This window comes from Podarcis erhardii, assembly GCF_964252035.2.
Source record: "Podarcis erhardii genome assembly, chromosome: 9".
NCBI lineage: Eukaryota > Metazoa > Chordata > Lepidosauria > Squamata > Lacertidae > Podarcis > Podarcis erhardii.
In genome coordinates, this window is record NC_138512.1 from 27414008 (window position 1) to 27428387 (window position 14380).

Here is a 14380-nt window from a genome sequence, read left to right on the forward strand (position 1 = left end):
GTGCTGAGATGTTTATTTAAAATGTGTCCTGTCCTTTCAAGTTTACTTTTTCTTCTTCCTTCTCTGCTACCTATGAGCTTCTGTTTTGCTCTTCCCTAGATCTGCAACCACCATCTTTCTGCCTGCGATCACAAATAATTTCCTTCAGTTTTACATACACATTCAGGAATGAATCACAGACAAGAACATACCATCCAAATGAACAATATCTTCTTCTTCTTTGATGATCACTCGTAGCCAAGTAAGATTGTCTTCCATGAGCAGGGTTTTAACAGTGAGTCCATAAATGCCTGAGGAGGCCAATTCTGGATCCACACGTCCTTCCACAGTGGGGACATAGGTTCCCGGGCAGGAGTTGATCATGTTGATGGATTGCCAAATGTGCCTTCCTCTTACCACGTTTCTCCTTTTCGTCTGGAGTTTGAGCAGCTTCAAAGTTTATGACACCTTTGGTAAAGGCTGTTCTCCAATTGGAGCACTCACAGGCCCAGTTGCGTGTCGAGACCCTGAGACCACCCCCTCATTGATGAAAAAGACACAAGGACATGGATATTAGGTGACCTGTTGCAGGGAAGGGCAGTGCTCCAAAAACACGTGCCTCGCCAAACCACCCCATACTGTAATTTAAACCTTACACCCCGCCATGCAACAATCTCACCATCTGGGACACGTGTTGAAGATCCGATGCAGGATCTGGGACACGTGCTTAAGATTGAGGAAGCGAGCCAAGAGGAAGCTCTCCAGATAGTGCCTCAGTTTAAATGGGGCCCCAGCCACTCCCCCCCCCCCAGCCAGCAGATTGGCTGGCAGGTGGATGACATGGCCAGTCACCTCCGGGAGATGCAAGACTTCATCCCCCGCCCCTAGAAAGGAGTGGCAACGTGGACCTCTGTAACTCCTCCCCACTGGGAAGTGGAGCGAATTTGTTAGTGTTTATACTACTTTTTTTAAAAAAAAAAAAAATTTGCTTGAGAGAGTCTTTAAACCTCTTTTGTTGACCACCAGCATTACGCTTTCCATTTTTAAGTTCAAAATAGAGTAGTTGCTTTGGCAGACTATAATCAGGCATCCAGACAACATGACCAGTCCAATGCAGTTGATGTTGAAGAATCATTGCTTTGACACTGGTGATATTTGCTGCTTCCAGTACACCGACATTAGTTTGCCTGTTTTCCAAAGTGATATGTAATTTTTTTTTGAGACATCGTTCTTGGAATCTTTCATGGAGTTGGAGATGGTGTTTAATCCACTCCACTTCCCAGTGGGGAGGAGTTGCGGTGGACACACATTTTGGGGTAGGAAAACTGCATCACAAAATTTGGAAGGATATCTGCTTTGGGTGTGCACATTATTTCAGGAACTGTGAATTAGGTAGGTGTGTATTATAATGTGAGCTTGGATCTGGGATCATGATGTAGAGAGAGTTACATCTTCTTCCTGATTAATTTTCCAACTGGAAAAATGCCCCTCCCCATCACAGCTATTTACCCCCCATATCTGCTATGCCTGCTATATCAGGCATAAATTTTCAGTCAGATAATAGCATTAGGTTCCTGATCCTGGTTCTTTCTTCCCCTCCATGTTTCATTATTTCAAAAAAATAAAAATAAAATAGGAGAATCTCACTATTATTAAAATATGTGCTTAATGTCATGTCCACTTTGATCCCATTTTTTTGTTCTAGACATAGTTCTTCTCTTTTGTTTCAATTGGCACACGTTGTTAATAGATTTAAAGATAATGAAACATTTTACCATATTACTGATAGAAATGTGAATCTCTGACCTGCAATCAGAGGATATAAAAGATTCTCTGACAATATATTTGATTATTTTTAATGATGAAGCATGATCCTGTTCCAACATTGTGTTGTGTCATTTTCTCAAGATAAAAATGACTGGATTTATATGGTGGCATTTCCATGAATTCCTCTGGCTGACAAGTGTAGAAGGGAAACGGGACATGCAATAGGAAGTACTTTGTTTCCTACAATGCAACAACACTTGTGAGTCCATCTAACTCATATTCAGAGCCACAGTGCATTCAACACTGGAGGTAGTACATAGATAGCTTTATCCTCCATTATTTTGTATAATTCTCATTTAAATCCATCCAAGTTGGTAGCCATCAGTACATGTTGCGGGAGTGGCTTCCATAGCTGATTGATGCACTGTGTAAAGAAGTCCTTTCTGTTGCCTGTCCTGACTCTACTAACATGCAGTCTCATTGGATATCCTCTGACACCATAATACCAAACCAAAGAATACAGGAATCAGGTATGAGCCACAATTCATTTAAACACCTCCCAGTTAAGAAACTCAATGACCTGTAATCATACATTCAGTATCCATGCCTATTTTCCCGGAGGCCATTCCCCCAGGTGAATGAGGTTACTGCAGTATTATTCCCAGTGCACTAAGGTGTGTTCGTTGTCTCTTTTGACCTGTTTTAGTTGTTTTCGTATTGATCTGCTTTCTCTCTCTGCTAACTCAAATTAAATCAAGCAAGTTCGAGCCAGTCCTGACTCCTTAGCGTGGGTCAAGATCTTTTTTCTGAGATATAATGATAACAGAATGTGCAGACAAATGGACACTATCGCCACATGCATGCTGTCACCTTTGAAAGATGTGTACTTTGAAATCAGTGATATGTTTAACAGAAAGAACAGAGATTTCTTCTTTATGTATTTACATTTACACTGCGTTTTCTCCAAAGAGCTCAAGGCTGTGTACATAGTTCCCCTCCCCCTGCTTCATTTTATACTCACAGCAAGTATCTGAGGTGGGTTAGGCTGAGAGATAGTGAATTACCCAAGATCACCCAGTGAGCTTCACGGTTGAGTGAGGACTTGAACCCAGCTCCCCCTGGTCCTAGCCTGACACTCTATCCACTACACAACACTGGCTCTCTTCCTATACTGTGCATTTGCAGAACATTTTGGACTGCGCTAGAAAGAAATAAGGAACAAAGAATCAGTGAGAGTGGACTGTACGTAATGCAACAACTTTTAAAGATGACCCAGCCTAGGATTGAACTCTGATTGGATTCACAGGGTGTCTCTGTACATGATGTACATAGAATAGGCATCTACTGTGGGTTATCACTGATCTCCTGGTGGTTCCTTCTAGCAAATTTGTTCAACATGTCATTTTTGCGCAGTGGCAACTAGATATGTTTGATGACCCTCTGCTGGAGTTTTGAGTTGTTCAGAATTCTGACTTGATTGACATCTTCTTGCTGGCCAACTGAAGAAGAAGGCATAAGAGGTCATGAGAAGTCACTACTGACCAGTGCACAACTAACAACATAATGTGAAAACAAAACAAATTCCTTCCAGTAGCACCTTAAAGACCAACTAAGTCAGTTCTTGGTATGAGCTTTCGTGTGCATGCACACTTCTTCAGATACCAGCACCTTAAAGACCAACTAAGTCAGTTCTTGGTATGAGCTTTCGTGTGCATGCACACTGAAGAAGAATTCAGTATCTGAAGAATTTGGTATCTGAAGAAGTGTGCATGCACACGAAAGCTCATACCAAGAACTGACTTAGTTGGTCTTTAAGGTGCTACTGGAAGGAATTTGTTTTGTTTTGACTATGGCAGACCAACACGGCTACCTATCTGTAACTGGAACATAATGTGAGTTAGGCTGCAATATGTATCGACCAACCCAGAAGTAAGCCTCATGGAACTACAAGTCTAGTATTCTGCCCACATTTATCTGTTAATAAGCCCCAACTTTACTGCAACGTAATATATTTAGGACTGCCTCTCACCGGGGTAAGCTGGTTTGGATATGTTACACTGATTCTGGCCTTACTGCACTGGCTGGCAGTTAGTTTCTGGGCCCAAGTCAAAGTTCTGCTTTTGACCTATAAAGCCTTAAATGTCTCAAAACCACAATATCTCAAGGACTGCCTCTCTCCATATGAACCTGCCTGGACCCTAAAATCATCATCTGAGGCGCTTCTCAAGAGGTCTGGAGAGTGGCAACACAAGAACAAGCCTTTTCAGCAGTGGCTCCCTGTTTCTGGAATGCTTTCCCCAGGAGATTCAGCTGGTGCCTTTAATATATACCTTTAGGTGCCAGGCAAAATGTTCCTCTTCAATCAGGTCTTGGGTTGATTGACCTCTGACACCCTTTTAAATGTGTTGTGTGAGGGGAAAATATTGGCTGGTTGTTGTTCTTATTTTTACTATGTATTTTGTGGTTTTTATATTGTGATTTTATGTTTTGAACTGCCCTGAGATCTGTGGATGAAGGACAATATGCTGCTGCTGCTGCTACTACTAATACAATGTGTCTGGTTCTGATGAAACCAGCATATGATTTTACTGGGTGATGCAATTAATTGTGGGGATAATGGTGAATAATCATGTGATATCAGGTGTAACTTGGAGCCAATGAAATAGATGAGCAGCAAATTCAGGACAGGTGATGGAAAACAGGTCTAAATAATCAGGGTTCCTGATCACAAATATGGACTATGTGTATGTATAACTGTCAGTTAGAACAGTGTTTCCCAACCTTGGGCCTCCAGCTGTTTTTGAACTACAATTCCCATCATCCCTGACCACTGGTCTTGTTAGCTAGGGGTGATGGGAGTTGTAGGCCAAAAACATCTGGAGGCCCACATGGGGGCAAAGCTGACATTGAGGCTAGTAGCCTTCTTGGAACTGACTTTTATGGCCTTATTCAGAAGCCTAGCCAAAGGGGGACAGCTTTTATGGTGGAAGCACTGACAAGTAACTAGAGATGTTTGAGGAAATCACTTTCTGTAACTTCTGACATGAACTGACCTGATCCTTGGTGGTGTAATCTCTTGCTCAGATATAGTTTTGGCTCAAGAACCATATTAAAATAAATAGAAATGCATATTTATCATATAAACATTTAGAAATGTGTTGATTGAAAGATAATATTTTAATATTATTTTGTGGTTAAAACATGTGGGTTTTTTGGTGGAGATACTTAAAAATAATAATCACAGATTGATATGGAAATAGGATGGAATAGACTCGTGAATGAACAACATGTGTAATTGACCATAAAGCTGTCTATTTCTACATCCAACATGGTTGGTGAGGTGGGCGCTTGCATGGAAACACATAATTCATGCTATACCTCACCCTCAAAATAAAAGGAGGGGAGCAGAAAATATTTACGGTTCAGGTTTGTTTGTGCCTTTTTATGGGTGGAAAATGGGTGGCTTTGCTTACTCTTTTTTTTCCCTGCTGGTGAAGCTTGGAATCTTTAAATGCCTCCTTCTAAACCCTTCTGCAAGAAATGTCATGCAATGAACTTCTATTTACCTTCAGAGTGTTTGACATTCTTCTTCCAGAGAAAGTGGGTACGTAATATAAATGATTAATGTTCCCCAAGTAGAAGACTACATTGTAAGTTGCTGGTAGTTTATCTACCACGCTGCAAGCCCCAGTGATAGGAAAGGAACATTTGCAAGTATGAGCATTGGTATTTGTCTTCTTTCGACTTCTTTCCCTCTCGGGAGCCCTCTTTAGCATTGAGAAGGACATGCCAGGTGGTTAAAAAGACATGGCACCGTGAGCAGCAACAGATTAAACTTTACAAGGAAAAGGTCGTTTCAAATAAACTTTTATTTCCCCTGCGGTTGCATGCTGGAAAATAAATCTCAATCAAATGGTTGCACTTGTGCTAGCCTTGAGCTAAAGAGGATGGAAAAAGTAGTTAAAAAACACAACATGGTGTTTTGTGTTTATTTATCTTTTCTCCCCCTACCAGGCATTAGAGCCCAGCTACAGTAGGACAAATAGCAGCTTTCAGTGGTGTTAAGGGGGCGAGAGAGGCACTCATTTAACTTCTACGCTTCTCCCCCCTCCCTCGATACATTATTAATGCCTCTATTCCATTACATAGGTATTCTCAAGTGAGCAAATTGTAAACTTGCACTTTCCCACTATAAATAGAGAAAGAGCACTTATAAGCTAAATTGCTTATAAGGTATTGCAATGTATTCTAAGCCAGTGGTTTCCAATCTGCTAGAGAGAGAGAGAGAGAGAGAGAGAGAGAGAGAGAAACAAAATCTTTAAAATACTACTGGCCATTGGAAAATAGTTATAGGCTGGGATTCAGAGAAGCATTCTTGCATTTGGATCAACTGCTCTCCTTGTGCAAGGACAATTAAGCAACATCCCACGAATCATGCAGAAGTTGGGCTTTCTCTCTCTTTTTCAATGTCCTTGTGAGCATAACCTGCACATGGACTTAAGTAGAACTGTAGCCTAGGAGCTTCTTGGTGTGTGCCACATTAATCCTTTTTTAAAATGCACATGCATCTGTGGCTTCCTTAGAACTTAGAGAAATTGTCAGTGTGGCAGAAAGGCAAATGGATTGTACATATTTCATTTTCGTTCTTTGCGGTAGACAAAATGTAACGAGATCTATTGTCTCCATTTCATCAAGTTCCTTTAAGGCTCATAACAACTTAACGAAGATGAATGTGTAGAAATCTTTTGGAGTCGTTGGCTATCGCTGATATAATTGTATTGGAGGATCCTCAGTGTTCCAATACTTCCCTCCCCACCCAGAAAAAAAAGAAAAAATAAAGGCCAATAAGCGGCATAGCAAGTAGGATTCACTAGTCATAATATTAAAGCTAATATCCCTGCTGCATGCTTATTAAGTTCATTGCACTGAAAAAAGACCTTGACATTTGGAGCTTCTAGATTCCAGATGGATGAAATGATGAGCCTGAGCCAACAGTTTATATCAAAATTACATCCTGCATCCCAAAATTTTGCACATGAGGAGTTCTTTCTTCTCTTGGTGGAAGGAAATTAATTATATGAAGCTATACTGACCCATACCATTGATCCATCCAGCCCAATAAAATATATTCTAACTGGTAGTGAGCTGCCTAGTTCTCAGGCAGAGGTCATAGAATCTTAGATTTTGAAGGGACCCAACAGTCATCTAGCCCAACCTGCTGCAATGCAGGAATCTCAGATAAGCATCTTTCTCAGATTATTTAACCAGAGATGCCTGGGTCTTTGTTCTATTAGTAAGTTATGGCTCCCCTCTCAAATTCTTGTTGCATTAATGTCTGCACAGTGAAAGGAACAAGTTTGCAAAGAAGAAGCAAAGAGTTTGTCAGTTCTGCTACCAGCTCACAGAAAAGATGTGCCGCTTACCACCATCATTGTCAATATGAAACAGTCAGTCGTGTTAGCACAGTACAGTCATACCTCATGTTACGTCCGCTTCATGTTATGACCCAGAAGTACTGGAGAGGGTTACTTCCGGGTTTTGCCACTTGCGCATGCGCAGAGGTGCTAAATGACATCACGCGCATTCACATAAGCGGCGAATCGCAACCCGCGTGTGCGCAGATGTGCCGCTGTGGGTTGCGTTCTTTTCATGTTGCAAACGGGCCTCCGGAATGGATCCCGTTCGCAACCAGAGGTACCACTGTAATCTGACAACTCCAGTTTGCTCCACGTGGTAAAAGAGCGAGGGAAAGGACCTCATGCAGCTCTTTGTTTGAAACAATATTAAGTTATGCACAGCCACTTATGCAAACTGGAGCTAATTTGTCATAGACAATCGCCATTCACGTAAGTGATTCCAAATGTTGAAGGCCAACCCATTTCAAAGGTTATTTGTTCATTAAGCAGCTTATTAACAGATTACAGGCTGTTTGAAAGTTGTCGTCCAAAGGCATGTCATTGTAAACAAAGGCAACCTTTTCCCAGTCTTTGACAGTGTATCATTTCTTTTGTATACAGGATGCTCTGAATCAACTTGGAAGGTATCCCACTTGTTTACCAAGATGTTTTCCCTTAATTGAGTTAGCTGGAACCAGATTTATATCTTCTGAGGTATTCAAATTATCTGCAGCCTGCTATGGCTCTTTGGTTTTTTCTCCATCACAACGCAAATTAAAGATGCGGGACTTAAAGTCACCATAGTCATCAAATTGCTCAGAGTTTGCACATGCCCTTCACGGTCAATTGATTTAGCAGAGATTTAATGAGCCCTGTGAGATTGATTATATTGGAAAAAAGCATTTGTTTAATGCAGTGTCTACTTCCATCTAAGGTACTACATTTACCCTGACTCTCCTGCTTCATGGAGAAGAAAGGAAATCAGCATCACAGAATATTTTGGCCACACAATGAACACTGGGATCTTGTAGCCCAAAGGGCAATACAATGAATGGTAGTGTTTTATTTCACCATTTTAAAATTAATTTCTGTTCAGGAATGAGAGACAACTAATTGCACCCACCATGGCTGCTAGTCTCTAACTTGCCTTGAAGAATTTTTTTCCAAAGCATTTGTGCTTACCCATGCTAATTAGGCCATGCCTTGAAAAAAAAAAAATTCCCATTTTTTTTGGACAAAATTTGTAATCCCCTTTGAAAAAATGACAAAAAAAGAATTTTATTTGTTGTTCGTGTAAGTAGGCCATTGAAATGTGAGATCTGTGTCTTCTTCTTCTTCTTCTTCTTCTTCTTCTTCTTCTTCTTCTTCTTCTTCGGCAGCCCTGTTTAAGGAAGTTTTTAATGTCTGACATTTCAATGTCTTTTTAATCTTTTGCTGGAAGCCTCCCAGAGTGGCTGGGGAAACCCAGCCAGGAGGGTACAAATAAATTATTATTATTATTATTATTATTATTATTATTATTATTATTATTATTATCATCATCATTATCATCATTATCATCATCTTTCACCCATAATGAAATTTGATCTGCAAATCATGTTTAATATAGTTTCTGATGCGCTGTAATGACATCGACATCAAAGCGCTTCATATCACAGCCATCATGGCAACAAGCAATTATTGTTGCAATTATGCACACAGAATATGAGCACAGTATGGGGGGGTCTGAGGCTGAGACATGACTAAGGTCATGACTAGGGCAGCGTTTGAACTAGTGGTCTCCCAATTTCATGGCCAAAGGTACTTCTCATGCCACTAAACTTAAATAAATGCTCTAATGTGCACCAGAGATATGGGGTACCTGATGGGGTCCCACCCAGCTATCAGAGTTGGCCAACTGGGGTGGGGCTAAGGTGTAATGGAAATATGAAAGACCTTTGTATTTTGAGGAGATTGAGGTCTACAGCAATGACTCCTCTCATCCCCAGAAATTCTTCTTGGGGGGCGGGGGCGGCGTTGACCCTTTAATTAGCCAGCTGCATTTCTTATTTTATGTTCAGACAGTGGCTAATAAACTGGCTGATTTTTATCTACAGCTTAGTCACTGGCGGCCTTTGGCGGGGCTTCAAGGTCAGCCACCTGTTAAAGGAACAGTGGTGTCTAGTCATGTAGTTTTGAGAATGTTCAAGTTTGCAATATACAAAAGCGACTTTCTCTCCTCATCTTAGTCCAAGACAAGTGAAGGTACTGTGCTCTCTCTTGTTGTTCTGAAAGATCCCCAGTGTCTTGTTACTTATAAGCATTACTTATTCCGTCTATAATCAAGTTATAATATACATCTACTATCCCTCACTCATTGGTTTTGTCATTGCATACAGATCCAATAAATATGGGGGGGGGGGGCGTGTGAAAGGACCTTGGCCCCTAGGACTAGGACCACAAGAGTGAGGAACCTTCAGCCCTCCAGATGTTGCTGGAGGACAACTCTGTTGTTTTCTGTGTGTTGCCACTGTGCAGTGCTTGGAGTCACAGGACTCTGCTTACATTCCAGGGATCCCAGACTATTGGAAGTCTCACGGAAGACAGGAGACGGATGTGATGTTACTGGTTTCCTGTTCCTCTGTTTTTCAGTTTCACAGAGAGAGGATGTTTATTTTCTGTCTGCGTAACTAGAAATAAAACTCTTTGCAATGTAGCTCATATTTTCTCGTCCTCCTCTGCTGCTGGATACTCTGCGTAATGAGGGAATGTGCCTGGAGTCTTATTGGAGGCTCAGGTCGTTAATCATCGTTGGAGGAGATTCCGAAAGCTCGACCGGAGGAGAAGCTCGGTCCTAGCGGAGGCTCTGACAAACTCCTGACCATTGGCCATGCTTCCTGCAGCTGATAGGAGCTTCAGACCAACAACATCTGGAATGGGGGGGAAGTTATTTGTCCTGTCTTCACGCTTCTTATGATGGAGGACGGCTGTAGCCACCCCCAATGACACGTTCTCAAGATGGAGGGTGAGGGAACAGCTGCAGTCGCCTGCAGTTCCTGCACAATGTTTGCCATCTTGCCAAAGGTTGCAGCAGCTTTACGTGCAGCAATTGCATGTTGATTGCCCTCTTAGAAGACAAAGTCCAGCAACTGGAGGAACGTGTAGCTATGCTCCAAAGAATTAGAGAGCTGGAGCTCTTCTTGGAAGTGACAGAGCACACCGTCTCCACCAAGGAGGAGACAGGAGACTCCCCTGAGAAGGAGGCTAGTTCACCAACAGAGGAGCCAGATATATGGAGAAACGTGACTCAAAAAAGTAGGAGGCCCAGGGTTTGCTCTGATTATTTAGAAATACACAATCGCTTTGATGTCATCTCCCCAAGCATGGAAGACGAAGAGCAGACTCCATTTGAGGATCTCTCCCTCATTACAGTCGATCAGGTATATGAAGACGAGCAGCAAAGTCAGTCCTCAGGGAATGTGCAGGCGATCTTGGAATGGACAGCTCACGGAAGAACCCCGACCAAACCTAAAAGGAGGCGTGTAGTGGTGATAGGGGATTCCCTACTGAGGGGAACAGAAGCAGTGATCTGTGGGCCTGACAAGATGTCTCGGGAAGTGTGCTGTCTCCCCGGGGCTAAGATCCAAGATGTGACTGAATGACTGCAAGGAATCATAAAACCCACTGACAAATACCCCTTCCTCTTGGTTCATGTGGGAACCAATGACACTGCAAGCAATAGCCTCCAGAAGATCAAAAGAGACTATGAGGCTTTGGGCAGGAAATTGAAGCAATTAAATGCACAAATTGTCATCTCATCTGTCCTCCCAGTTGAACGACGTGACCCAGGGAGAGAGGGAAAAATAGTGGAAGTGAACAGCTGCCTTCACAAATGGTGTGAACAGGAATGGTTTGGATTCTTAGATCACGGACTGCAGTTTCTTGAAGATGGACTTCTGGCAAGCGATGGGCTGAACCTCACAACAGTTGGGAGGAATGTTTTTGCCAAAAATCTCAGAAACCTCATCAGGAGGGCTTTAAACTGACTAATGTGGGGGAGGGAGACAGTGCTCCTGAAGGTAGGAGTCTATCAGTTGATGAAGATGATCATCCAAATGTCATAGACCAAATGGAGCAAACAGCACGCAGACCTAGTGGTGGGAGGAAAAAAATCCTTAAATAAGAGACACGGGGGAATGATTAATGGACTTCAATGTCTGTACACTAATGCGCAAAGCATGGGAAATAAACACGTTGAGCTTGAGCTCTTGGTACAGCAAACTAAATATGACATAATAGGCATCACTGAGACCTGGTGGGATAAGTCCCACAATTGGAATGTAATAATGGAGGGATACAATCTATTTCAGAGAAACAGACCAGACAAGAAAGGAGGAGGAGTGGTGTTATATGTCAGGGATGTGTATACCTGTGAAGAGATCCAAGATTTAGAACCTCAAAGCCAAAGTGAGAGCATTTGGGTCAAAATTAAGGGAGAGAAGAATAACAGTGACCTCATTGTGGGAGTTTACTATAGATCCCCAAGCCAAACGGAGGACATAGATGATGAATTCCTGAAACAGATGGCCAAGCATGCAAAAGGAAGGGAGATAGTAGTAATGGGGGACTTCAATTACCCGGATATTTGTTGGATGTCAAACTCAGCCAAGAGTATAAGGTCAAAAGATTCCTCATTGGCCTTGCAGACAACTTCATTGTCCAGAAAGTGGGAGAAGCAACAAGAGGAACAGCCATTATAGATCTGGTCCTAACCAATGTTGATGACCTGGTTAGTGGGGTAGATGCCACTGTATTCTGCTCTGGTCAGACCTCACCTGGAGCACTGTGTCCAGTTCTGGGCACCACATTTCAAGAAGGACACTGACAAACTGGAACGTGTCCAGAGGAGGGCAACCAAAATGGTCAAAGGCCTGGAAACGATGCCTTATGAGGAACGGCTAAGGGAGCTGGGCATGTTTAGCCTGGAGAAGAGGAGGTTAAGGGGTGATATGATAGCCATGTTCAAATATATAAAAGGATGTCACATAGAGGAGGGAGAAAGGTTGTTTTCTGCTGCTCCAGAGAAGCGGACACAGAGCAATGGTTCCAAACTACAAGAAAGAAGATTCCACCTAAACATTAGGAAGAACTTCCTGACAGTAAGAGCTGTTCGACAGTGGAATTTGCTGCCAAGGAGTGTGGTGGAGTCTCCTTCTTTGGAGGTCTTTAAGCAGAGGCTTGACAACCATATGTCAGGAGTGCTCTGATGGTGTTTCCTGCTTGGCAGGGGTTGGACTCGATGGCCCTTGTGGTCTCTTCCAACTCTATGATTCTATGAAAGAAGGCACATTTTACCTCATGTGGTGGACGTGTAAGAAGACAAAAGCATATTGGGAAATGATTTATAATGAGTTAAAAAAATGTTTAGAATTACTTCGTGAAAATACCTGAAACTTTCCGATCAGGAATTTTAGGTCCAGAAATACCAAAGGACCAGAACAGACTATTTATGTATGCTACGACAGCTGTGTGGATGCTATTTGCCCAAAGACAGAAGGAAGACAAAGTACCTACAAGAGAAGAATGGCTAACAAAGATGATGGATTATGTCGAAAATGCCTGGAAAATTGGAGATCAAGAGGACAATAAATTTAATAAAGAATGGGAAAATTTTATAAGTTATTTAAAAGGACACTGTAAACAATTTAAAACATTGGCAGGATTATTTAAAAACACACACACTTACAATGTAGCAAGAACTATGGTTAAGAATGGATTTTTAAGAAAATATGGAGAACATTATACGATGCAGTTGGAAAATAATATCTAGGGAAACCATGAAGGGGTGGAGGGAAGTTCTGGGATTCAGAGAATCCTACGTGTAGAATGATTATGATCTGTGTGTGATGATAATTGTTAAAAGCAAAAATGAATAATTTTTTTTTACAAAAAACAACATCTGGAATGATGCAGGTTCCCCATCCCTGTTCAATTAAAGGAATTGCTATATTTTTATTCATACAAAATGCATTTTGTATCATTTTGGAAAAATATGCCAAAGACCTTGAGAGAGGCTCAGTACTTTAACACAGAAATTTTGACATACATTTTGAGTGGATGCATCGGGGTTTGTGCCTGCACTGGTCTGGAGCTTCCAGCATGAGTGATCCTTTGATTAGGGGCTCTGTTTACCTAGGGTTTCACAGTAGAAATAAATTATACAGCCATATAAAACAGGAGGAAAGCCAGACAAACCTTCCTTATCTTTTGTGGTTGATTCCTTGTTAAATTTGTGCATGTGTCAATATATATGCGCACGTGCACAAGGTTAATGAGGATTCCCTTGCTTTTCAAGACCTAGCAATTGAATACAGAAGGGTTGGGAAAAGGCATTAATTTATCCCATTTATTTAGCTGGGAAACAAAACAAAACAAAAATTCAAGTCATGCCGCCTGGTATATCCTAACGTTCTCAATTTGATGCAAACAGAGGGGAAACAGCAGCAGGTTTGTATGGTGGCCATGTTCAGTGAAAGCCCAATTATATCTAACCTCCAAGCTTTTTGAAAACCCACAGGATTAGTGAGAGACAAATACAGTCTTAATAGGCTGCCTAACTTGTAATCCCCTATTTATCCTTAGTAACAGATGGGGAATGGTAGGGGCTGTCCTTTTTAAAAACCCTTCGAAACCAGAGTTCCATGCTGTATTGAATTAGGGCACAAAAGCCACACACACCAAAAAACACAAAAAAACCCAACCCTGAATATGCACTTGTGTCTCTCAGATGTGCTTAATTACTGTGAATTACTGTGAGGAACTGTATCGGCTTCGCTCCCATAATGGTCTACAGAGAGGCTTAAAATATATCACTTAGCACAGGAGATGCAATGGGTATCTGCCACTGTTTTCAAGGCCTGCTAAAGAACTCAACCATGAGCTAATTGAAGAACTCCTAAGCAGGGCTAATTGCCTTTTTAAAGAAGAATGCCCCAAACTGCTTTAAAGTGCAGTTTGAAATAATTGCATTCTGTTTGGAATTGTATTTCTAGCCTTTCTTTGCCTTAGTCTTCTGCATCAAATGCATCTCCATGGCACCTGGAAATCCTGGAGGAAGAGGGAACTTGGATACATAGCAGGAGCAAACTAGTTTTGTTACCAGAGGCCCACCTGAGCAACTTGTGAACCACCAAGGTAAACACAGTCCACCCACCATTTAATGCTGACTGCTTACCAGGAACTCAGTAGACTTCCTGCTT